General features: G+C 35.4%; 2 protein-coding genes across 4 annotated transcripts in view; one reads left to right on the top strand and one right to left on the bottom strand.

Annotated features, from left to right (window-relative positions):
* Positions 1-27,454, top strand: part of LOC112126113 — a 302,358-nt gene that overhangs the window by 105,809 nt on the left and 169,095 nt on the right. The gene's annotated exons all lie outside the window — the stretch shown is intronic.
* The window catches only part of LOC106664874 (protein slit), a 234,670-nt gene that overhangs the window by 104,358 nt on the left and 102,858 nt on the right, over positions 1-27,454 (bottom strand). The window contains exon 1 of one of the 2 annotated variants that reach the window (XM_014390924.2): positions 1,867-2,017. The exons of the other annotated variant lie outside the window; for it this stretch is intronic. The gene's annotated coding sequence lies outside the window, so the exon portion shown is untranslated. Of the gene's footprint in view, positions 1-1,866; positions 2,018-27,454 lie in introns of those variants that run through there. 2 annotated transcript variants of the gene reach the window in all.

The following is a 27,454-nucleotide window of genomic DNA, read 5'->3' as shown; positions in this document are numbered from 1 at the left end:
TTTCGAATTATTAAGTTATATTATTTTTCAAACAGCTTTGGAGTTTATTGGAATTTTTGTTATGTTGTACATGATTCTGGATAAGCCTGGGTTATAAGCAGGGGGAGGCACAGACACGATGTACAGGAAGCAAGAAGCCAAAACGCGTTTGACAGGCCAAAATGATCGGAACTACAAGTTCCTACCCCGAAGTCCCAAAAAAGAAAATCTCAATACATATCAAATCTGTGCAAGTTTTATCAATCCTAAATTTGATTTGTTTAATTATTTGTACATTTTTCATCGATCGGTTCCAAAATTCAAAATTATTGACTGTCTGTGTGTGCTGTTTAGTGACGTTAGTCAATGATTATTCAGAGATCGTGAGATGCGGTCTGGTGTGACGTGGGTTTTAGAACAACATTTTCTTTATCGGGCAAACGTTTCGATTTTTATTGAGATCATCATCAGGGCTCAAAGTGTTTGTCTTCCGTGTAGATGTATCATTGTTGTGAGCCCTTGTGGGCACTTTCAATACGACTCACAAGAATGAGCCCTGAAGATGATCTCAATAAAGATCGAAACGTTGGCACTATAAAGAAAATGTTTTTCTAAAACCTACGTCACACCAGACCCGCATCTCACGATCTCTGAATAACCATTATGGACTGTATGGAATATATATTTTGTCAAATTATTCGGCTATTTATATTATATTATTTTTCAATCAGTATTGGCCTTTATTGGAATTTATTATTTTGTACGTTTTTTGAATATGTTTGGGGTATTCATGGGGGTGAGTCGACCATCTGCAGGCTGAAAAATAAAATTTCAAAATAACCCTGTGTCTATTTTATCATTTTCAATTTTTATTTTAATCATTAATTGTCAAATTTGTACAATTCTTCTGAAATACAATGCAAATAGTTTAATCTAAAGTTTGGATAAATATATTGTTTTTTTAATCATCTTAGAGTTTTGGCTATTACAACTTTGTACAAGTTTTTATTGTACATCAATTTAGATTCTTATTTTATTTATAGTGTTCTGAGTACTGTATTTCGATCCAGGTTTTCGATTTCGGGGTAGGATCGGCTAAACGTCCTGAAAGAAAAAGTTTAAACACTACACCTGAGAAATAATTTTTCCTGAAAAATCGCGATATATCTGGCCCAAGGGAGTTGATCTCGCGGCTCTTTTGAAATAAAACTTTAACTCTTATTTAAAAAAGAGAGAACTTTACACTTTCCCCGTTGTATTTTAAAAGGATCTACGAGAAAAACGCAAAGAACTATAAAGTGAAAAGGGCAGGAGATCAGAAATTCACATAGACACGATTGGCTTTTGTTTACTGCTTTTCTTAACCTGAACCTTTTGGTATAATAAAAAATAAAACAAATCACAAAAGAAAAGCCAAATTTAATATTTAAATTCTTGTAAAAGAAATCGTATAGAAATTATGCTTGGTTTTTATTGTAATTCAGCTATTAAACTTTTTTGTAAAGGACAACAATTCTCTTTAAGTAATACACGTCCTTTGTTACAATTTAATTTACATGGAAATTAATGGCCTTACGACGGAAATGTAATTCGGATAATAACATAGAAACAGGGATAAAAACGCAGTTTGAAAGATTGTTGGCTCTAAATTTAATGGTGGCCTATTTTACTGCTTAACTGATCTTTTGTTAGTCGAGGTCATTTCCCAATAGACTAAATTAAACGTCCTCTGTAAATTAAATAAACAATTCTTTTAAAGAAATAGACAAATCTTGTAAGAAAAAAGCTGTTCCGAACGCGAAAATATAAACGAAAGGGTTGAACCGACCAAGGACAAAGGGGCGTTCCTGTGTTAAAAACCACTGAAAAAACTGACAATGGACGTACCTGGTGATCGCTTTCGGTAAAAACTGTTGATAAGTGAAGTTATGATGTTACGGTCTATGTTAATCCCTGGTTGCTTCGGCGAGAAGAGACTGACTGACTGATGGGCCAATAAACACTTCCTCCTGACGGCTGGCCTTGTCACAAGGCACGATTGTCAAGTTCGATAATCTTCAACCGGGGGGAGAAAGGCTATTTTTTGTTTATATAATTGTTTAAAAACAAATAAATGAAAATAAAGAACGCGATGAAAAGAGGGAAACTCTTTTAATTGAAACGTCTTTTCGTTATACAGATTTTTTACACTTTTATTCTATCCTCATATGCAATGTAGCCTTGAATGAATAAATCTGTATTTTTTCCACGTAAAATAAACCTTTTGCCTGGTATTTCCATTAAATGTAAATCTATATATTTCTCAGATTTTATTCTGGGAAAGATAAATGTGAACTAAGCCCAGCATACGATTTGAGTGACGTAAATATTATGTATATTCTGTGTGTCACAGCCACTCCTTTATTATGATTTTTTTTGTGTGTGTCAACTGCTGCACGCTGAATATGTTGGGGCTAACTCACATCAAAACTTCTACAATCTTCAATTTTCCTCGCTTATAAAACTGTTTAAATGTTTTTCCAAAAACTCGCTTGTTCTCCACTTTTTGAGAGATGGAATTACAAAATTGGACGTGGAACGAGCAGTAGTTCTTCTTCTGGGTGAAATTGATTCGAGTTGGAAAATCATTAAGGATAGTTGCACTGGGAAATGGCCGGTTGTCGCAAAGGGACAGGTCCTTGTCCAAAGGGTGAAAACGAAATCAATCAGAACAAAATCAAATTTAAAATAGAACCTATTACAGTTCGTTGTCCGATTGACCAATTAACATTTTTCAATTAATTTAAAATTCAACTACGTTTAAAATTACACAAAAATTTAATTTTACAATTTTTTCTAATTGATTCAGTAGGCGATAACAATAATTAAAAGTCAAATGTTATAAATATTTTAGTTGAAATGCAGACAACACAAGACCCTGAAGATGATCTCTGTAAAGATCGAAACGTTGGCACGATAAAGATAATTTTTTTCTAAAACCTACGTCACACTAGACCGCATCTCACGATTTCTGAATAATTATCGATTAACGGTCACTACACACACACACACACGCGCGCGCGCGTAAATATTCTTTTTTGGGCTATATTAGATTAACCATAGAATTTTTACCATCAACGTTATTTCTGTTAGCTTTTTAAGACAAAGCACCTAACTTTGAAAAACCTGAGAGCTAGTGGAATGGATGGAATTTTAGAACTTTGCGCTATGTTCAAGAAGTGTTGATTAATATTAGGATCCTTATGTAGCAAAAACCTTGAGGAGTTTTGAGCATGAAGGTGGCATTTTACTGGGTGAAAAGTGCGGATATATTTGGTCAATTTTGAGTGTAAAAATGACCACTCTTTATAATTGTCTAGGGAAAAATTGTCATTGACCTAAAAGTGTTGATCCAAGGTATTCAAGGAAGAGAACCATGATATTTTGTATCTTATGAATTCCAGCGCAGTATTCCTGGGAAGGCGTTGGTTAGAAAGGTTTAGGACCCTGCACACATAGGAAGTACGCAAATTTAATGTAAATTGAAAAAATATTTGAACTGAGGTCTCAAGGTGATCATGTAGTTATGGGTGAAAGAAAGGAGGTGATACATTTTACGGATAAAATAGCGTTGTAGAGATTCAATTGCTTCAGAGCGCTGGAAAACCCAAGTCTAGGAAGCGACGGACGTGGGTTCGAATCCCGCTCGTGACATTAACTTTTCATCTAAACCAAGGCATTACATAAAAATAATAATTAATTAAAACAAAAAATTAAATTTAAATTTGTTCCTATAAGTATTATTATTATTTTTTATTTTATTTATTTATTTATTTTTTTTTTTGGCTGGGGCTTCCGACATCTAGGTCATTTCAGCCCCCCCCCCCAACTAAGTCTATATTCTATTTAACCCTTTCAAACACTGCATTCATACAAATAAATACATTCATACACATAAATACATCCATACAGTACACACATTCCGTTTGGTCGGTGGAGTACTTGATATTCCTCCACCGACCTATACTCAAACTAATCTAGATTGGGGTCGATGGAGTACTTTTGTAAATATTCCGCCATCGACCCCGAACACACACTCATACGCTCTCAACGTTCGAGAGGCGATGATGACGTTATATTTCACCCTCAGCCGTCGCATTCAGACAAAACATATAGACACACAGCACATATTATATACAATAAAAAACCCAATTTGCCCTAAAAAGCAGAACAGGGGACCCAGAAACTCGCTGCAGTGCTCGAGTACTATTTTCAGATCGGATGGCATGCCTACACGCTCCCTGTAGGGAGCCAAGACATGACATGTTTCCAGTATACGGGACACATCGAGCAACCTTTTTCTGCATAAGGGACACTTGCGCGGGCTTTAGCCCATGTGTCAACCGCGTATGGCCTATTCTTAATTGCGTAAGGACGATTCCTTGTTTCCGGCTCAGGTTCGTGGGGCCATCTACGAATCGTGCTCTTGACGCGCAAAAGCCTCTCGGACAACCCGGCCCACTGACGCTGCCATCTTTCTTTTATCATGTTCTTTACTGCTAGCTTGGCGTCACAGAGCCTGGTCGCGATGGTCCGGTCTGGAGGGTTGGACGTCCCGGCCTTTGCCGCTTCGTCAGCACGTTCATTACCCTCCAGCCTGACGTGTCTTCGTATCCAGACTACAACCACCGTTTTTTCTAGGCCCTTCTACTCGGCGAATTTTTCCATCAAAAGCACGACGAGAGGGTCCACAGAGAACCCGTCTCGCAGGGTCCAAACAGCGCTCAGAGAGACGGTAAATACGAGGAAAGCAGATCCTTTCTCGTTCTGCACCGCCTCGAGAGCGTGCCAGATCGCATACAATTCTGCCGTGTATACGGTGCAATGGGGGGGGGGAAGCGACCAGAAGGTGGCCACTCCTTTGCTATACACGGCACAGGCCACACCATCGCCAGTCTTGGACCCGTCTGTAAAGTCTAGACCAAAACCGGCGTACTTGTTCCTAAGTTCAAGGAACTTAGTCTTATAGAGGTGTGGCGGTGTATACGACTTGGGCGAGCTCGCCACGTCGTCGCAGACGAGTACGGCCGGAAGAGTCCAGTATGGTGTCGGTCGGTCGCCCAGCCGAAGCACAGTCCCCAGAGCCAGTCCAGCCCTCCCTAAGGCCTCGCCGAAGCGAATCCCGAGGGGTCGCGTCCGCGAGCGAAGCATGTCATACACGGCTCTGTACGGGCACTCAAGAATCGTCCTTGCTATTTTTTTAATTGTTGGCTTTTATAGACAAAGACCTTTTTAAAAACCTTGTTTGAGGTACAATTTCTTAGATAATGTGTGAAACAAAATTTATCTTTTTTTAACGATACTTTAAGGATATTAATTTGAATAAAATAAAACAAGATTATTAGGGAAAATTGAGATTTAAATCTAAATTTAAATTCCATTAATTATACTTCTTTAACTAGAGTCTTACTTGAGATAAAAAATATAATTAGTTGAAATAATTAAATAGGTCAATTATGGTTGGTTTTTTTAATTGGTTTTTCAATTATTTATTTATTTGTACGATTGAGAAAACAATTTGGTATTTCGATTAAAGAGCTTATTTACACTGTCTATCTTTCTCATTCCAATCTTTGGTCAATTAGGTCTTCATTTAATAGATTTAAGTGGTTAATAGAACAATTTCAGCTAGTTAAATTTCATTTGTTTACGTTTTTATAATAAAATTTTGTACTTTAAAAAAAAAATTATATCTGATAAAACTGGTTGTTATTTATAGGCAGAATCGCTTTCAAGGCTCTGGTTAAAAAGGATGGGTTTCCATCGTGACATTTGGGTTATTTGTTAGAGTTGCGATCCACTCTGTGTTATGGGCTTGTGACACTGGATCAAGGGCACATTCACAGCCTGTTTTTTGGCGTGGGTTTGTTACAGTTCACACCGAAAAGTCTGTCAACATTTCTAAGGATCGACATGATTAAACTTAATTAACGCTTCAATGACTCTCATTAATTTGCTTCAGTGCCAAAGACTAATTAAGCATTCCGACTATGACGGGTGGAAACAGTGATTTGACACTTTCGGACGGAAGTGAATTAGTTCACGATCGCAGGATCGAGAATTTCAGTTGTAATTGATTATAGAACGAGGAATTTTTTTGGCTTTAATTAAACGGTACATTTCACAAGAGGCAGAGAGAAACAATATCCGATAAATGGGAAACTCCGTCTAGGCCGGACGTCGGTTGCTGATTGCTTTGATGTTTCGGACCAAAGCGAAATTATTCAGGATTGGGGCCGAGTTCGTTAGGACGAGATATACAATTTGTAAAGCCCTTTGAATAAGGTCTGCGGGCGTTTTACCTAAACAACGCCGTTTATGTTATTCAAAAGAGCTCTTATGCTCGAAAGTTCTTCTCAGATTGTCCATGAAGAGACTGAAGTATGATCATGTCTCTTTATTCGTGCAGGAAATACAACAAAACATTTAGTAGTTTTTAATAAAAATGGTACTGTTGGAAACGTTATGACATTTTTATATATTATTTCCATTAAGTGCGATGAGTAGAGCTTTGATACGTCGACTTATGACAAAAGGGACCGAATCCGAAGATTGGCTTTTTTTAAGGCACACCACCTCGAAGGTTATCATAAACTCCGCTGTTGCGAACCCCCGTAAATAAAGAGATTATATTACTAATATTATATACTATAATACTACATATAGTACTATAAGTATACTACAATTCTATTTTACTTATGTGATATATTTATATGTATTATTAATACTACGCTGCCCATCAAAATAAAACCAACCACCTGGTTTTTGCACGAACCAAAAGGCCAACTTTGGAAATGCATATTTTCTCATCCTTAATTCCCGACCTGTGCTAGGTCTCATTTTTTTATACAATTTTACGCTTAATAAGATGGCTAATTGAAATGTTTACCTAGCTTCAGTCATTCATCAGTAAATTTGGGAACATGTGAATTTTTGCCCTTTTTACAAAAACTTCAAATTGAGCAGTGGAACCAGGAAATCGTCCTGGAGCGGCCCCATATAGCAATCGATAGAAAATTTTAACAAGCTTTCAGTTAGTTAATCACCATCCACTTCGCCGGATTTCTCAACCATTTTCGAATTATTCGTGATTTTTGGACAAAAACGTGGGTTTTTACGTGCTCAAGGAAAACGCCGAATACTCGCCCGATTATAAAAACTTCAAATTGAGCTGTGGAGTCAGGAAATCCTGGAATCCCGGAGCGGCACCCTTTAGAAATCCATGGAAAATTTTAACAAGCTTTCAGTTAGTCACTTTGCACTTCGCAGGATTTTTCAACCGTTTTCGAGTTATTCGCGATTTTTTGACAAAAATGTGGTTTTTTACGTTCTCAAGGAAAACGCCGAATACTCTCCCGATTATAAAAACTTCAAATTGAGCTGTGGAGTCAGGAAATCCTGGAATCCCGGAGCGGCACCCTTTAGAAATCCATAGAAAATTTTAACAAGATTTCCGTTAGTAACTTTGCACTTCGCCGGATTTCTCAACCGTTTTCGAGTTATTCGCGATTTTTGGACAAAAACGTGGTTTTTTACGTGCTCAAGGAAAACGCCGGATACTCTCCCGATTATAAAAACTTCAAATTGAGCTGTGGAGTCAGAAAATCCTGGAATCCCGGAGCGGCACCCTTTAGAAATCCATAGAAAATTTTAACAAGCTTTCAGTTTGTCACTTTGCACTTCGCCGGATTTTTCAACCGTTTTCGAGTTATTCGCGATTTTTTGACAAAAACGTGGTTTTTTTACGTGCTCAAGGAAAACGCCGAATACTCTCCCGATTATAAAAACTTCAAATTGAGCTGTGGAACCAGGAAATCTTCCTGGAGCGGCCCCTATAGCAATCGATAGAAAATTTTAACAAGCTTTCGGTTAGTTAATCACCATCCACTTTGCCGGATTTTTCAACCGTTTTCGAGTTATTCGCGATTTTTGGACAAAAACGTGGTTCTTTACGTGCTCAAGGAAAACGCCGAATACTCTCCCGATTATAAAACTTCAAATTGAGCTGTGGAGTCAGGAAATCCTAGAATCCCGGAGCGGCACCCTTTAGAAATTGATAGAAAATTTTAACAAGGTTTCAGTTAGTAGTAGTAGTCTAGAAAAATAAATACATATAAAAATTATTTTTGCCAAAAAATCCAGTTTAACAAATATCTCTCTCTCTCTCTCACTCACTCTCTCTCTCTCTCTCTCTCTCTCTCTCTCTCTCTCTCTCGATTTTCAAGAATACATAAATTTTCGATCGGTTTCAACTGAACCGGGAAGCGACAATTCTTACTTTTACTTATTTTGACTTTTGGGAGGGATACCGATAACCACTTGTTTACCTCATCATGGAAATTCAACTTTTCCTTCCCAGTTCACACGTGGGGTGGCGGTATCGCTTCGAATAACGTATTGCAACAATAGGTTCATGTATGGTCAAATCGGGACATGAGGTTCCCGAGTACTCGTCGACACAAGACAAGAGGATCTTTAGCGTCCGCACTTGGCCTATTCGGCCTTATGGGACGTTTTGATTTTCAAGATGAGAGCTGACGCACCTCCGCATACGACGGAAGAGTGATACCGCATCAGCATTGGTGTAGAGGCGTCCCAGCCCCGGCGGGCCAAGAACAACCTCGCTCTCCGCTTGTCCATTACGAATGGTCGGGCCCACATTGTGCATCGGGTCGTATGCCGCGCGCAAAGGGCTAACAAGCCGAAATACATCAGCCTGTTCTCCCGCGTACTCCCTAGATAGAGAAGGCCCCTCTATCTCCCTGAGTATAGGGGCTCCCCTAGCGTAGAAACTTCCGGGTCCGCCCCGGCAGCGGTTTAGTTTAAAGTGGAATTGCTAGCCACACCCTAGATGAGCACCGCCTACCTCCTCCCGAGCTCAGCCTACACCTGCCATAGGCATTCGAGGGACGCCATAGGCTTAGGTGGTCCGATCTTTCGCTTCCCCAAGGGTACCTCATACGCACAACAATGCAACGCACATTCGAGTCAGAGACAGCGATTCACTACCCGTTTCCGTTCGCTTATTCACACATTCGTGGGACTATTCAGCATGATCATCGTGTCCTCAACGCTTACACGCTGTGTCCGGTCGCAACGTCACCCGTGAGGCTGGGGGTAATTACGCTGGCCATAATACCACGCGCCATCACGAATCCATTCCCAGTGTAACTAGGGCTGAATTTGGAATGTTTAGTTACCCCGTGGTACAGATGGCGCGTCTATGCAGACAGGATCTAGTCACTGGCCCTCGTGTGACTCTGCTAAGGCACCCGCCGCCCATGCCGACCATAGGCCGCCACGAGTACAGCTTGTGGTTTAGAGAGGTTGCCACGCCCTCTGGGCTGCACCAGTGAGTGATTGGAATTTTCCATTATTACTGTTTATTAGAATTTCCTATGGATTGCTGTTGGCCGCCGCTACAGGAAGATTTCCTGGGTCCTCAGCTCAATTTGAAGTATTTGTAAAAGTGCCAAAATTAACATGTTCCCCAATTTTCAATTTTCTGACGAATGACTGAAACTTGGACAACATTTAAACAGCGATCTTCTTCAGCGCAAAAGTTTCAGAAAAGTGAGACCTAGCGCAGGTCTCTGATTAAAAGGGTGAGAAAATAGGCATTTTCAAAGTTTACCATTTAAAAAAAAGTTAACTATCAAACTTATTGAAGTATTCCTTTTAAATGGATGATTTAAAAATAAAGGTGCTTTCAAATGGACAAAGCACTGAATATCCTGTTGACGTGAACTTTATAATTAAAGACTTCAATAAGTCGAATCGGATAAATTAGAAGTCTCCAATGCCAGCCGTAATTATTAATTTCCTCCATCTTTGTGCACGTAATTATTATTATTAAGTCTTTATTAATTAATTAAATATACAATATTATACAACTTAAACAAATACAACTTAAGACAATATTTTTGGCTTTACAAAGCTGTCAAAAGGGGTCCTTTTTCAAACAAATTGAATTATTATTTACATCACTCGTAACAGAAATAAATAAGGAAAAGGGAAGTTATATAAATTAAATAAATGTATCATTTTGCCAGGCAAAATTATAAAATTAAAACCAATAAACAATTGGCCATGTTAAAAATAATGCAACTTAAATAAATAACAAATAACTTCCAAGACTTTATTATTCAGTTAACTAATTACAGACATACCACAGGCGTTTGATCGTGTGAAAGTCTCCTGTACAAATTAAAGCGCGTCCTTCTAAACACCTTAACATCCAACCTTGGTGGATGATATTTCAGAGTCCGGCAAGAGTCGGACTACTCCGATCACTGTCCTGTGGGAGCGGGAGTACCACAGGGTAGTGTGCTCGGACCACTATTTTACCTCCTCTACACATCAGACATCCCATCCATACTTTCTACTCTCCTTGCATCCTTCGCCGACGACACAGCCGTCCTTTCGTCCATTTCGGATCCTGATAAAGCTTCGGAGGAGCTCCAATCATACGTACAAGGTATTGCAGAATGGAGCAAAATATGAAGAATTAAAATGAATGAAAACAAGTGCACCCATATTACATTTACCGTTCGAAGCAAAACTCCTCACACAATATACCTCAACAACATCCCCTTTCCCAAAGCTGACTGCGTACGATACCTTGAGCTCTATCTTGACTCACGACGGACGTGGAAACAACACATCCAAATAAAAAGACAGGGACTGAATAGACAATTGGGACTCCTCTATAAACTACTCGGACGCAAATCTAATTTGTCGACAAAAAACAAACTAACACTGTACAGAACACTACTGAATCCGATTTGTACATACGGACTAGAACTGTGGGGCACCGCTACCAACATCCAACCAATTCAATCTTTCCAATCCAAAGTACTTAGAATTATAGTTAACGCTCCTTACTATGTCTCCAACGCCACCCTCCACAATGACCTCAAAATACCCTTTGTAAATAAATTAATCCCGTCCAAATTCACCCAGTTCTACGACAAACTCCAGTTACCCCAACCAACTTAGCCCAATCCATGCCCAGCATAATCCATCCCTACAATCCTACAATAAAATGGTTGGCGACTCCCCTGAAGACTATACAGTGTATAATGTAAATATGTAAATAACCTCAAATTACAAGATATAATACAGGTCGTAATAAAAAAAATAAATATTACATATAAATGGCATGTAAAGCCTAGCTTACTGTAGTGAGGATCGTAAAGTATAAGCCTCTGTAGAGTATTCAATCTAGTTTGCCCAATCTTTACTTTTTAAAAATCAAACATTTTTTCTCCATTCAAAATTTCAAGGCCGAACATGTAAGCTTTCGAAGAATGACCTAAGAAATGATAGGTGTCCTCTTTTGAATTAGACCAGCATAATATAAATTTACATCCCGGTCAGTATATGACTTAAGGTTTAAATTAACCATTTTCCCAGGCCATCTTATAACCACAGATTATGAGTTAAAACTGCTATTTGAATAACCTTTAATTTTAACTCAAAATCCAAATCTCTATAAAATATGAACTTATCATTTCCTTTAATTAATTAAGGTTTTTAGTTGAGATAAAAAAGTCAATGTCACGAGCGGGATTCGAACCCACGATCTTCGGCTTGATACGCCGCTGCTCTACCACTTGAGCTATCGTGGCCTCCATCCACTCGGACATCAACTTCCCGTCTCAACCGCACCTTTTGAATTTTCCCTCCTTTTTGCCATTTAAAAAAAATGAAACTGATAGAAGGATAACTCATATTTACCAATTTAGAGATTAGCTTAATGTCATTATACCTACATCTCTTTTTTTATCGTTTCTAAGTCCATGATGTTAGGGAGTCGATTCTTGTGACATGTTTAAAATGTTTACCATATAAACAAGTTTAAGCTTCAGAGTATAACAATATATTCGAATTGCGTCTCGAGATATAAGAAGGTTGGGTTGTCCAAAAAGGAAGCCTAGACAACTTTTTCAAAAAAAATGTTTAAAAATATTTCGAATTCATTGTACTGAATTCCACCCACCTGCGCGTCATAACACACTAATGTCTGGTATGTTGTTCTAAAAAGAGTCATTTCAGGGAGAATAATTTTTATGTTTAAATAAAGTGCAAACAACAATGGGCTCAATAATGGCCCTTGCTTTATCGACAAATTCTTCGCTACGTCTTTGCCCAATTCAAGCGATAATATTAGTAAAAGAATTCCCTAATAGAAAAATTGTACAGTTACTCCATTATTTTTCTATTTGCAAAGTCTCTCAATAATCAAACCTTCAAAAATGTTACTCGTAATGTAAAATGAAATACTTCTATTATTATTAAGAACATTATTAATATTACCCATTCTGTACGTAATTATCCACGTAATGATACGTTCGTAGAACACAGCGGTGCAACAAAGCCACAGCTTATTAGTGGTGGATCCTTTTGTTCAAAAAAGAAGAAAAAAACGACATTATCGAGGGCTTAGCCTTTTCCCTTTTTCACCGTCGGCCCTTTAACGAGTTAGGAGAAGGGAGCTGACTACAGGGCTAGTTACCGTTTAATTGCTGTCGGCTGTCGTAACTCCTCCCCAGTAGGCTATCAGCCTCAACGTGGAAATCATCCGTTTAAACTCGCATATAATCAAAGTTGCCTGCACACGGCTCTACTTTTAATAGAGCTTTCCGGGAAGTTGGAATCAGTACGTTACGCCCAATCTAACACCTGTCTGTGAGGTGCCGGGGGAGTTAGCAAACGTTGAAAATCCTCATTCCGTTTCTACATTGCTGGAAACCGTTTGGTAAACTGCTTCTCTTTAAAACAATATGTGAGAGTTGAGATGTGAGACTATAATACAGTAAGATTTAAATGTAAAAATGTAAATTTAAAAGCAAAAAGGGAAATTAAAATTATGAGAGGGTTTCTATTTATGAAAGAAGGGAGGGTGTGAAATTTAAAGTAATTTACAGATAGATAGATAGATAGATAGATAGATAGAGATAGAGATAGATAGATAGAGAGAGAGAGAGAGAGAGGGAGAGAGAGAGAGAGTGAGAGTGAGAGAGAGAGAGATAGAGAGAGAGAGACAGAGACAGACAGACAGACAGACAGAGGAGAGAGAGAGTGAGAGTGAGAGAGACAGAGACAGACAGAAAGACAGACAGACAGAGGAGAGAGAGAGAGAGAGAGAGAGAGAGAGAGAGAGAGAGAGAGAGAGAGAGAGAGAGAGTGAGAGAGAGAGACAGACAGAAACACAGACAGACAGACAGAGGAGAGAGAGAGAGAGAGAGAGANATGTTTGAGTTTAGAGCAGAGTACATATAATTAATAAAAGGTAGTATGTTGAAGTCTTGAGGAGCGGTCAAGAATGAGGTAGTTTAGAAAAACACCTTTTTAATTTTTTTGCCATCGTTTTGACCTTTATTCGGGTGAAGATGACCCGAATAAAGGTCAAAACGTCGGCAAAAAAAAAAAAAAAATTAAACAGGCTTAAGACTTCAACATATATTACCTTTTATTAATTATATGTACTCTGCTCTAAACTCAAACATCAACATTTTATGATTAATAAAATTAACTGTTTAACAAGAGAAAAGTTTATTAGATGAATTGAAAATGATCGAATTAGTTCTAAAAGTAAATGTTTTGTTATAATTAAAAAAACTTGTATTAAGGTAAAAAATAAAAGTATCATTCACATCGAAAGGTATATCTGAACTTTCTTGTTTTGCCAATATTAAGTGCTGTTATTGTAAGTTTGGCTTTATTTTACTTTTAAAATTTCGCCATGTACGTTTTTTTTTAGAAAGGTGTGACACGGTCAAATAATTTTAGTTAACCCATGCATTGTTCGTTTTTTGGCTTGTATATTTGCGTGTTGTGATTATCTGAACAAGTAACTAACCGAAAGAAAAGAGGTAGTATGTACTAGGATTGTATGATTTTTTTTGTTGTTAAGTCAGATTTGAAAGTTAGTCTATGTGACTGATATATGCTTGTAAAAACAGTACGACTGTTGATCGGACCAGTTCAAAGTGTTATTTACAATTCTTTCAAGGTTCATGATTTATGTTTGATAATTTAAATCTCATCTGTCTATGTTGATGGTCTATTTTTTATGTTTACATTTTCCAATTTTCTTTATTGTCTAGGATGGTCGGTTAATATTGCTTTTCATTTGGTGACATTAATTTTAAGAGAGAACTGAGAAAAAGAGATAGTGAGAAAGAGAGAGAGAGAGAGAGAGAGAGAGAGTGAGACGGGAGAGAGAGAGAGAAAGAGAGAGAGAGAGAGAGTGAGACAGACAGACAGAGGAGAGAGAGAGAGAGAAAGAGAGAGAGAGAGAGAGTGTGAGAGAGAGAGTGAGAGAGAGTCTGAGAGAGAGTAAAACTAATAGGTACATGAGTAAATTTATAATCCAAAATATGCAAAATAATGTGATTAATACTTTCGTTTTATTTCGTCTCTTTGGGCTACATTTTGACGAAACTGGTTGTTCATGAAAATAATACCCCTGTAAAAGTTTTACTTATTTACTTATAAACATGACTTAATATTTCCATTACACCTTTTAATTAATAGAATAGTCAAGTTCATTTTAGCCTCCTGTCCCCGGCAACTTAATATTTTATTATATCTGGAGTCATGAATTTTCGTTAGGTGCGAGGTTCATTGTTTGTCATAACGAGATCTTATTATCTCTGGCACATTCAGAGGGTTAATTTTAAACGAGCAACTTTCTTTAGAAAGGTTAAAATATTAATTTGTCCATTACGTTTATCATTTTCATGGTTGATGAAAAAAAGGTCATTTTAATCTTATGTTTGCCATAAATCTCTTGTCTATCCAAGTGGCTAGTTAGTCTAGTTTTTAAAAAAGATTATATCATTTGTTTAAAATCTTTTAACATATATATTTTTGTGATTTAAATAGCTTTTTGGACTGTCATTTTATTGATTTTATGACTAGGTGGTAATTTAGTTTGATTTTTATTTTATCTGGGCCTTTTTGATATGGCATAATTACCTCCAACATACTCCGACGTCTTTCTCGGAAGGCTATTGTATGCAGACCGGCAATGTATAATGCCACCCTACGTGCTATTCAAATTCATATGTCATGGAAGCATTCTGTAGGAGGAAAAAACATTTTTTTAATGTGGAATTCCTACTGAGAAATAAAGTTTTTTTTATCGTTCTAGTATGTATAGTGATAAATCATTACTCAGAAATTAAAATAATATCTCTTCTTTTGATAATTTGTTTTTTTCTTGTCTTTCCACGATTTGATAATTTGGTTCATTCGGATGAGGAAACACTATTTAATCCGGGTCAAATTATATTAATTAAATGATAAACGTCGATTTTTTTTCTATTTTGTTCCTTTAGTTCTATTATTATCTATTAATTAAAATAAACAGTTGTTTCCTGTCTATTTGTTTTTTTCTATATTTCATTGAAATTTCATAAAAAACTTAAATAGTGAATTGATAGAAATACAAATTTTTTTTGTCAAAAAAACCACGAACGCTAAAATGTTAAGGTTTATACTAATTTATTAACTAAATAATGAGAAATTTTGTTTTGGATCATGTATAGGCCTTTTTGTCCTTATATTAATTTGTGATAATTTCTTCTTTTTTTTTAGAAAATCATATTTTTAGCCAGCACTTTATGAAACAAATATTTAAATTTAACCTTTAACCTCTCTTTTTCATTCGCGTTTTTTATTTTAAAATACCGATTATTCCTTGTCTAACTGTTCTTGGTATTGCAGGTTCCTAATTTTTTACTGATTCGTTCCTTCAGGGAGGGTGAAATATAAAATTCCCTGTTACGTTTAACTTTTTAGTTAACAATAAATTCATTTCATCCATCTCCCAGCTTTATTATTTATATAATAATTTGTTATTAATGTGCATGATGAAAATAACAGTTACACTTTTAGTATAATCCCTTTTACATCGAATATAAATATGCAACATTAATATACATTACTTTATTGAATATAATTTTTTATAAATAACTTTTTATAGCCATATCAGGCTTTAAGCGCTGTAAATACGTTGTATTTGTAATTAATTATTCAACGGGAGGCTTGAATTATCACATTAAAGTTTATTTTTCATTCCATTTCAACCCAAACGATTAAAAGTGTATGCAAATTCGTTAGATCCCAAACTTGTTCGTTAGATATTTTGAGATTTTTATAATTTTTGACCCAGTGCTGCTAGTAAGTTTTTGAGAAAAAACATTTCTATTACTCTATCTTTATAGAATGTAAAAAAAAAAACGAAAAATATAAAAAAATAGCAATAAAACACTTTATTGTGGCTACAAGCGTAGCAGGGTTAAGGATAAATGCACACTCTTTTTATCCGCAGGTACTTGGCACACCAAAATGATCCAGATTTATTTGACTTCTAATTTCAAATGGCTCCATATTTTTCCGTTCTTTCAAATTCTTATTGGTTTACACCATTGTTTAAAAGATACATTATTTAATTGAACGAAATCTGTAATTTTTGAGTCGTTTTTGTTTGTGGAATTCCATATTTAGCAGGGTTGTGTAACACAAAAATAATGAAAACTACGATCTTTTTTATTTTTTAAATTGATTTTTACATCTATAAAACCATAACAACGGTAAACGAAAACTATAAGAATACAATTGACATGAAAAACATGTGAGGAGAAAACATCCAGTGGTTTGCCTCCTTTAGAAGAAATAAATAATAACCACTTTTCAATTTTCTTCGTCACTACATTGGGCATCACGTTTCAGTCGACGAGAAGGATTATCTGGGATGGTAGTGGAACTGATTTGACAGTATAAGGCATTGGGGTCTGTAGAAAGGGATTGATGGTATTTTTAGTAGCAGCTTTTCTCTACTTCTGGAACAATGGGAATATTAAGGTCTCGGTACAGGGTGAAGTATCGTACATAATAAGAAGGGGTAACAATTTTTCCTAGGATTTTTGATTAGAATCTGTGGGTACGTTGGGAGATAAAATGCTTGGTTGAATACCTGAGTTCGATACCATAAGTCCAAGGTTTGAGAACCACGGTGTATATTAATCTTTTACCATTAAGCGTAAGTCCATTAGGTTTCGTGGTCCGATTGACCAAAAAAATTCTTTTCAATTAATTAATCTTTAAGTAAGGTGTTGATTGAGATTAAAAAAGTCAGTGTCACGAGCGGGATTCGAACCCACGATCTTCGTCTACATTCGAATTTTTCCTACTTTTTGCCATTTTTCAAATTGGAAAGGTTGGGTTGAGGAGGGAAGTTGGTTTCCGAGTGGATCGAAGTCACGATAGCTCAAGTGGTACAGTAGCGGCGTATTTAGCCGAAGGTCATGAGTTCGAATCCCGCTCGTGACACTGACTTTTTTATCTCAACCAATACCTTACTTAAAAATTAATTGAAAAGAATTCAGCGTAATTTTTGATCTCCTGTAGAATAGTGGTGATAACAGTTGGTATCTAGTCAGTCGGTTCGTTTTAGTCTTGTATGCGGATTCCAAGTAACTCGTTTGTCCAAATCAAGTTCTAAGTAATCCGATCTAAGACTAATCAATCCAAGTCTAAATTTACGATAAATATAAAACCAAATGGCTTGGTTTTAAAGAGAAATGAAAAAGACGATTCAAATTATTAAAAAAAATATTACTCTATTTCTCAAAACATTATAATCCTCGAAAACCATCGGAGAAGGTGAAAATGATATATTTTTGTTTTTGGAAGACATTTTTCAAACGTGTCAAGGTTAATTAGTAGAGTATCAAATTTTAGAAATTGCGCCAGTTGGATCATTTTCACGCCCTTTTCACAATATTGACGATCCAATTATATTTCCATTTGGAAAGTAATGTAATTTTATGACGGAGATTTTTTTAAATAATTTTTTCAATACTTTGTTGTATTTGATATGTGTTTTGGCAATATTTACAGTATTATGAATAACTTTTATCTGTTGGTAAAATCGAGAAACGAAATAAGGGATGGAATTAAAAGCTCGGACCGAGAAAGGGTTTTTACGTATCCATGTATCTATGTGGGTAGGTCTCTTTTCAAAAAAGGGAAAACGTGTTGCTATTTTATTGTCTTGAATTATGAGAGCGGCAATAAAATAATGACGCTTTTGTTCTCAGTAGTGGGTTGGTCCCATTTTAGAGATAAAACTTTTATTCCTTCCCCTGCCGTTTTCCTAGGGATAACCCATGGTATTTTTCCCCTATCAATCCCACTTGTGACAAGTCTTTTGGGTCATATTTCATCAGAACTGCTTCTGGTGTCAGGGGTTTTCCCTTCATATATTGGCCTCGGTTTCGTGATATTGTAAGAAACCAAAAGGTGAAACTCGACCAGGTGAGATAAACCCCGCTAAACGCGATAAATATAACACACGGGCCGGGTGAAATTCCAGATAAATGCTCCGGCTAATTGCCTGGATCCTTAACAAGCTACGTGTTTTGCACCATTACGACTTCATTAACATGACCGTGTGCAACGTTGTAAAAAGATCTATTTCTATTTACCTCACAAAACAAATGAAAGAAATGTTTTTAAATAGTTTTAAATTGAAACAAGGATAGTAAATACAGTTAAATACGGTCATAGTGCAACAATTAATTAAAATACACAGGCCTCTAATTATCATTATTCTATTTTAAAAGGTACTTTTAACTAAAAAAGCGAGAAAGGATGTCAAAAATCTTAAGTCTTTCGAAGTGCCTAACAACCAAACAATGCCCTTTAACTTAATTTGTTTTAAGTTGGCAAAAAAAAAATCAACGAGCCGCTTACATTCCTTTAGCAACTAAAGTTTTTCGTAAGTGAGACCGAGTATCAGTTGAACTCACCTTTTTCGCACTAAAGATAAGAACTTTTTTTCTTGCCACATAAAAGAACCATAAGTTAACAAAAACATGTAAGTCTAAAATTGTATTGAAATTGTCCAGTTTGGAAAGCCCAATTTCATGTTCGTGTGTGTGTATTTGTATGTCTTAACATGTACACATAAATTATAATTTGTACCTTTTATTTTTCATTCTCCCTCCCTCTCCCTCTCATTCTCTTCTCTCCCTCTCTTTCTATATATATGTATATATCTCTCTCTATCTCTAACTATATATCTATAAGTCTATTTATCAATCTTTCATCTTTCTTCTATCTTTATCTTTCCTTCTCCATCTTTACTGACATTTTCTCTCAGATGTATCGTTTTATAATCTATGACGTGGTTAGTTCTTATCATCATATATTATTTATGTATCTTTCTTTCTTCGTACAGTTACCTTTTCCTCCCCTTTTACTTTTCTTTCCATCTTGTTTTTTTCCTTTCTTCTTCATACAACAGGTCTATTTTTTTTAAATTTGGTTGCGCATCTGTATGTATGTGTGCCTGTCTTATTTCTTATGTGTTTCTTTTTTAACGGTTTTTATTCTTCGCATTTCTTCTGCCTTCCTCACTTAACATATTTCTCATTTTGGATGCGAGTTTTTCGTTATCTACGCCGACATTACCTGCCCACTCTGTTTTTTCATTTCCCTAATTTTCTTTTTTCGTTTCAGCTTTTTCCATTACTCCCTTTTTGTTTCAACTTTTCTTTTAATTTTACAGTTGTATGCGATTCATCGTTGTTTATTTTTCCTTTCTATCTTTCATAACATTATCATACCTTTTAATTAAGTTTTTCTCCATGGCTTTTTTTCTCTTTCTATTCCATATTTCTTATTTTGGATGTGTTTGTGTTTGCATGATTTTTTACATCTCGTCATTATCTGCCAATTCTAATTTTTTATCATTCTAATTTTTTTTCACATTATTCCTTTAATCTCTTTATATTTCCATTTTGGCTTAATTCCACACATATGTCCGTGATTGTTGTTCGTTTCGTATCGTCATGATTATTTTTTATCCTTTCTAACTTTCGTGTAGCGTTTACTTCACTATTTTTCCCCAGCTCTTTTTTTTTATTTTTCTGTTCCATAATTTTTTTTTTAGACGTGTATTTTTATTTCTCATGCCATTACCTCCTACCCCTATTTTTTCATTTTCCTAAATTCTATTTTTTCTTTCACTTTTATTGTCTTTACGTTACATTTCTTTTTTTCGATTCCACACTTATATTAGTGATTGTTTGTGTGTTTGTTTTTTATCATCTATTATTTTTATGCTTTCTACATGTCATAATATTGTAGAAACTTTTCCTTTATGGTTTTCCCCTCTATATTCTTTTCTCATTCAATTATGTATTACTTTATTTGGATCCGAATTTGTGCATCCTGCATCTCCTGCCAATTTCTTGTTTATCTTCCTAATTTGTTGTATTGTACCTTATTTTTTACTTCTCTTGTGTTTTTTCTTTTGTCCTAATTCCACACAAATATGCGTGATTGTATGTCTGTTTCCTAGCAGGCAATTATTTGTTATCTTTTTCAACTTTTGAAAGTTTCTTCTTAATATTTTTTTCCTTCACTTTTTTCTTCATCGGTTTTTCACTGTTTTCAATTCCGCACCCCTTGTGTATGCTCTGTTTTTTTATACCATTTTTTTCCTTTCTGATTTTTACAGTTGATCTAATATTATGTATTTATGTATGTATGGGAGTCTGTGTGCATTTTATCGTAGAGAAGTCAAATAATCATCAAATTCTTAACGTCTAATTCAAATTCACCGTAGCCACCAATTTGTCGTGTTTGTTAAGGGTTCGTGGTTGTTTCGCGCAGTCGCCAATCGAGCCAAATGATGGCCGGTGGCATGCGACAGCATTGAAAATTAATGGACTAATCATGACAAGAATATAACTATTAGTGCAGAATAATGTGGGGTGTGAACGCGGTATTTCTTTTCTAGGCTGCACAAATTGGAGATACTGATGGAATAACTGTTAGTTAATAAACCCTTCCAGGAGAACATTCTAGCTGTAACATATAAATAGACAATTGAAGAGCTTAAATAAGAAAAAAGGTTTTTCAAATAATAAAACTCCTTCAAACAACAGAAGTAGCTTTTCTAAGTGTTGGAAAAATTAACAATTTAAAATTAAAATTAAATTTAAAATTAACAATTAAAATCTGGAACTTTCTAGACGTTTATTTCAGCTTATAAGCATTATATTTTATAATTCGAACTTAACATTCGGTGTTTTGTAAAATTTAAATAAATAAGAGCTGAAGACCCTAAAAATTATTTTAAAAAAAAGAATATGAATCTTATTGGAGTAAAGGAGTAAATATCAGAGAGAGGAAGAGACAGACAACGAAGGAATACCGTTTATTTAACAAATCTCGCAAATTTAAATAAAACGACAGTTAATCACTCATTCAGAGAGAGAGACACAAACACATCCAAAATAAGAAATATGGAATAGAAAGAGAAAAAAGACATGGAGAAAATACTTAAATAAAAGGTATGATAATATTATGAAAGATAGAAAGGAAAAATAAACAACGATGAATCGCATACAACTGTAAAATTAAAAGAAAAGGTGAAACAAAAAGGGAGTAATGGAAAAAGCTGAAACGAACAAAAAAAAATTTAGGGAAATGAAAAAACAGAGTGGGCAGGTAATGACGGCGTAGATAACGAAAAACTCGCATCCAAAATGAGAAATATGTTAAGTAAGTAAGGCAGAAGAAATGCGAGGAACAAAAACCGTTAAAAAAGAAACACATAAGAAATAAGACAGGCACACATACATACAGACGCGCAACCAAATTTAAAAAAATAGACCTGTTGTATGAAGAAGAAAGGAAAAAACAAGATGGAAAGTAAAGTAAAAGGGGAGGAAAAGGTACGAAGAAAGAAAAATACATAAATAATCTATGATGATAAGAACTAATCACGTCATAGATTATAAAATGATACATCTGAGAGAAAATGCCAGCAAAGATGGAGAAGGAAAGATAAAGAGAGAAGAAAGATGAAAGATTGATAAATAGACATACAGATAGATAGTTTGAGATGGAGAGAGAGAGAGAGAGAGAGAGAGAGAGAGAGAGAGAGAGAGAGAGAGAGAAAGAGAGACAGACAGATAAGGAGGAGGGGGAGGGAGTGAGAGAGACACAGAAACAGACAGACAGGCAAGGTACAGGACTAGAGTGAAAAATATCAGTAGAAGACAGGATAGAGAATTAAATAGGGGAAAAGAAAGATAGTGACGAAAGGAAAGAAAAAACTATCAGAATAAAAGGAACAATAGATGATATAAAGACTGGCAAGAGGTAAGCAGGGAGTTTTTTAAATTAGTGGTGAAGACACACCACACAGGAAAAAAAGTAGGAAATAAAATAAAACGAGAATGATAAAGCTAGCGAAAACCCCAGCAAATGTTTGATATAGTAATTCAGTTTTATTGTAGACCTTGGCAAAACATTGTTTTTCAAAGCTATATTTAAATAACTTTCATCCAGACCGGTTTTACACAGTTTCTGCTTTTAAAGTTTTCTAGTGCTCAGTTTACGATGGAACAGTCGGTAGAGAAAAATAATATAAAAAGTAAATCTCCTTTACTCCAATAAGATTCATAGTCTTCTTTTTTAAATAATTTGTAGAGCCTTAGGGCTTATTTTTATTTAAATCTTACAAAACATCGAATGTCATGTTCAATATATAAAATTACGAATAATGCTTACAAACTGAAATATATGGTCTAGAAAATTTCAGATTTTATTTATCAATTTTTTCTTGACTTAGAAAAACTACTTTTGTTGTTTGAACGAGTTTTGTCATTTTATAAACCTTAATTCTTATTTAAGCTCTTTATATGTCTATTTATGTGTTACAGCGGAATGTTCTCTTAGGTTTGAAAAGAGGTTGAGCAATTTAGATAATGAGGTTTAAGTTGAAAAAAAAATGGATGAGGGTAAATGGGATGAGATTTATATATATACAGGGTGAATTGCTACTCGTGCTACAAACTTCTCCAGTAGATTCTTCACCCTAAAATGAACAAAAAAGTTCATATTGTCCATNTTAGGGTGAAGAATCTACTGGAGAAGTTTGTAGCACGAGTAGCAATTCACCCTGTATATATTTATGTATGTATATATATAAGAGAACGACAAAAGAAATTTATTTGATTAAATATTTGGATGCAAAGTAACCCTACTGTTAGTCGTTCGGGATACAGAAATCTTTATAGGAACCTTACAAACTAATTTCAAATATGAACAAATAATCAATAAAATTAACATACAAAATTAATAAGTATATAAAAGTAATAGATTGTGTAAAACATTATATAAATTGAGTAATGAATTTATTAAATTGACTAATTTCGGGGTCCGCTTGACCAATTAATACATTATAATTAATGAAGGTTTTTAGTTGAAATAAAAAAGTCTGGCACGATCGGGATTCGAACCCACGATCTTCGGCTTGATACGTCGCTGCTCTATCACTTGAGTTATCGTGACCTCGATCTACTCGGACACCAACTTCCCATCTCAATCCCACCTTTTTGAATTTTCCCTCCTATTTTGCCATTTTTCAAATGTCATGTAATCGGATAGGATTTTCGACGACAAATGAAATGGCCAAGGAGAGCTTTGGTGAAGTATACTTCATTTTAAATCATTAAATTCACTAACTTCGTAGTCCGCTTGATCAATTAATATATTACAATTAATTAAGGTTTTTAGTTGAGATAAAAAAATCAATGGCACGAGCTGGATTCGAACCCAGTATCTTCGGCTTGATCTACGAAAGAAAGCGGGGATTAAGTTTACAATTTTACTCTTTTTATTTTATTTTGTTAATTTCAATTTGATTGTGTTATAATGTTTATTCTTTATATATTTCATTATTATTATTTTAAAGAAAATCGATAAATTTTGGCTAATTGTATTTGCTATGAATACGAAGCCGAGGAAAGCGCGAACGAGACGCGGGTTACTGGAGTAGGTCAGACAGTAGCGGGTGTCTAGAGACATTTGATTTTAAATTTCCTTATTTTATTGTTATCAAGACTAAATAAATTCTCCTTAAAATCGTATGTTCCGCGCCCACAGTGATTAGCTAATTTAAAATAACCATTTAAAAAAATAAAAATTTGTAAAGGGTAAATCCCTCTTTTCTCTCTGACTCGGTCAGGGCGCAGTGGCTGGTTGCTCTGGGATTCCAGGCACCCTCGATCTTTACCCAACTTAGTTCCTTCACTATTGGATACATGGATAGAAGGAAAACCCGAACTAAATAAAATTTATGCGAGTAATAAATTTTTTCTCACGCCCATTCGAAAACTATATATGATTGTATTATCCAAACAACCGTCGATTCGTCGAGAATAAAAGAAGCGGAAATTCGAAGATGCTTGAGTGGGTCCGAAATGATCCGCGATGAAACCGACGATGTAGAATCGAAGTTGGCAGATGATGATGATGGCGGCAGATGGTCGTTGGTGCGAGAATCGATTTTTGGTAGACGAACGAAGCAAAATGCTGGAGATCGCGATAACAGACGATGCGACGGGCTGTTTATGTTTTCTGAGATTATACCTAAGTTCAACCTTATGTTCAAATGTTTTGATGTATGTATGTTAAATGTATCCATGCATTGACTTATCTTGTTCTCCTTATGGCTTTCTTTTATCTACCCTTGTAGGCAAACATCGGAAAAGGAAGGTAAGGAAAAATTGAAGGAACGAAAAAGGAATAATGTGCTCTAAAATAATATGAACATGAGGATTGAATATTATTTTATTTAAATTTCTATTTTTTGCTAAATATATGTTTCTCTTTCTCTCTCTCTCTCTCTCTCTCTCTCTCTCTCTCTCTCTCTCTCTCTCTCTCTCTTCCCCCCCTCTTTCTCTTTCCCCTCTCTCCCCTTACGGGGAAATATTATCGTAGTTGTTTTAATCAATAGTATTAATTATAAATTAAATTATACGTTATGTATAACAACGTAAAACTTTTGAAAAACCATTACTTCTTATAAATGTATATAAAAAGCGTCATACAATATGAAACATCGCCTTCAACGTCAGAAAGTTATACAATTTTAATAAGTTGTAAGGTACCTTGATATTTCTTAAGTTTCCAGCATTGTATAAACTGTTATGGTTTTAAGGATTCAGATGGTAATGTTTAAATGGGAAGTTCTCAGTCAGTTTTCTCAACGTCCTGTTTATTTATTCATATAAGTTAAATATTCATGCCCAGTTTCAATTTGGGTTACCTTCTGCTTAATCGAATGTGTCTCGGGGGAAATTGTCACTGACTTTTCAATACGCCTTTCAAATTGCAACGAATGCCCAGGCCCCCAGACATATTTGGCTTGGTTTTTCTTCCCCATTCACAAGTGCAGGCGCAGTCATAAACCTTGATACCAGGAGAAAGGGTAAAATATGAAAGATGATTTTTTTTAAATATAGCAGATTGCATTTTGTAAAAGGGTTGTAAAATGGGGTGCCGCCGCGGCATCGTGATTTCCCCGGCGGCCTCTTCCCCAAAGCAATACTCGTCGAGGATGTTAAGCCGTAATTCCTTCCGGGGGAAGAATCAGTTAAGCCATAAATCCTAGACAGTTGTGGTTAATAGCTCACTACTTAGTAAGCCACTATGTACAAAGTTTATCTAAGACTGCTCCTAGAATTAATCTATTTTTCAATGAATTCTTGGCGTCTTTTGTTTGCTAGTTCCTACTCATTATTGGACTTTGTTATTTTATTGAAGAAATTCAGTTGTCCAGAATCTGACTTATTTTTTGTTCATATTTTATTTTAGAGGACATTATTCCTTTTTGATTCCTCCGATTTGTCCTTACCTTCCTTTTCCGATTTTTGTCTACATTGGGTAGGTAAAAGAAAAACATAAAAATAATCAGATGATCAATACATGGATACATTTAACATACATACATCAAAACATTTGTACATGAGACAATTAATTAAGGTTGTTAGTTGAGATAAAAACGTCAATGGCACGAGCGGGATTCGTACCCACGATCTTCGGCTAGATACGCCGCTGCTCTACCACTTGAGCTATCGTGACCTCGATCCACTCGGACACTAAATACTTGTACACTTGCACATAAGGTTGAACTAATAATCTCAGAAAGCATAAACAGCCCGTAGCATCGTCTGCTATCGCGTTCTCCAGCTTATTGCTTCGTTCGTCCACCAAAAATCGATTCTCGCACCAACGACCATCTGCCGCCATTATCATCACCTACCAACTTCGATTCGACATCGTCGGTTTCATCGTGGATCATTTCGACCCGCCCAAGCATCTTCGAATTTCCGCTTCTTTTATTTTGGACGAAGCGAAGGTTGTTTGGATACTACAACCGTTTATAGTTTGCGAATGGGTGTGAGAAAAAATTTATTACTCACATTTTATTTAGGCTAGGTTTTCCTAATGTTATTTTAAATTAGCTGTCTATTCACTGTGGACGCTGAACATACGATTTTAAATAGAATTGACTTAATCTCCCATAGCAATAAAAAAGGGCATTTAAAATCAAATGTCTCTAGACACCCGCTACCGACTGACCTACTCCAGTAACCCGCGCTCGTTCGCGCTTTCCTCGGCTTCGTTTTCATAGCAAATACAATTGGCCAAAATTTAAAAATAAAATAAAAAAGGTAAAATTGTAAACTTAATGAATCCCCGCTTTCATTCGTAGTCAACCACTAGTAAATCGTTAACAAATAATTCATTATTCAATTTATATAATTTATGATACGATCTATCACTTTTTTTATAATTATTAATTTTGCATTTTAATCTTATTGATTGTTTGTACATATTTGAAATTAGTTTGTCAGGTTCCTATAAAGTTCACTAGTTTTCGTGGTCCGCTTGACCAATTAATATCTTTCAATTAATTAAGGTTTTTAGTTGAGATAAAAAGTCAGTGTCACGAGCGGGATTCGAACCCACGACCTTCGGCTCGGTACGCCAAATGAAATTTAAAATTTTGGTCATGAGTGCACGTTCTACTGAGGTTACAAAAAATACCTACAACTTGTCAAATTTCACAAATACTTCTTCATCTATTATGCTTTACGTTGGTATATCCAGGTTTTTAAATAACGTTCTAGTAGAGTTGAAAAATCAACTTAAAGCATATTAGATGAAGAAGTTTTTGTGAAATTTGACTAGTTGTAGGTATTTTTTTGTAATCTCAGTAGAACGTGCAATCATGATCAAAATTTTAAATTTTGTAATTTTGACATGTTCCAACTGATATTGGCTAACATTTTATGTCATTCAGATTATTGCAAATAGAAGTATCTTACAGCAATTTAGCGTTCTTTCAAATGGTGTAATTGGATTTGTTGTAGTCTCAACATTTTGGAAGTTGTAAGCGTTTTTATGTGGTAAGGTAGAGAAAAGTTGAAAAAACCTAAATTGACGAATATCTTCAAAATTTCGGAAAATTTTCTCCGGAGCATTTTTTGCTCCAAACGAAGAGTAGAATCGATTCCCTGAGTTTCGTCAGAAGGAACTGGGACACCCTGTATAT

The sequence above is a fragment of the Cimex lectularius genome, unplaced genomic scaffold (assembly GCF_000648675.2).
Source record: "Cimex lectularius strain Harlan isolate CLEC.00 unplaced genomic scaffold, Clec_2.1 scaffold105, whole genome shotgun sequence".
NCBI classification, from domain to species: Eukaryota; Metazoa; Arthropoda; class Insecta; order Hemiptera; family Cimicidae; genus Cimex; species Cimex lectularius.
The sequence above is the reverse complement of the archived record's forward strand: the minus strand, read 5'-3'. Positions and strand labels throughout refer to the sequence as shown.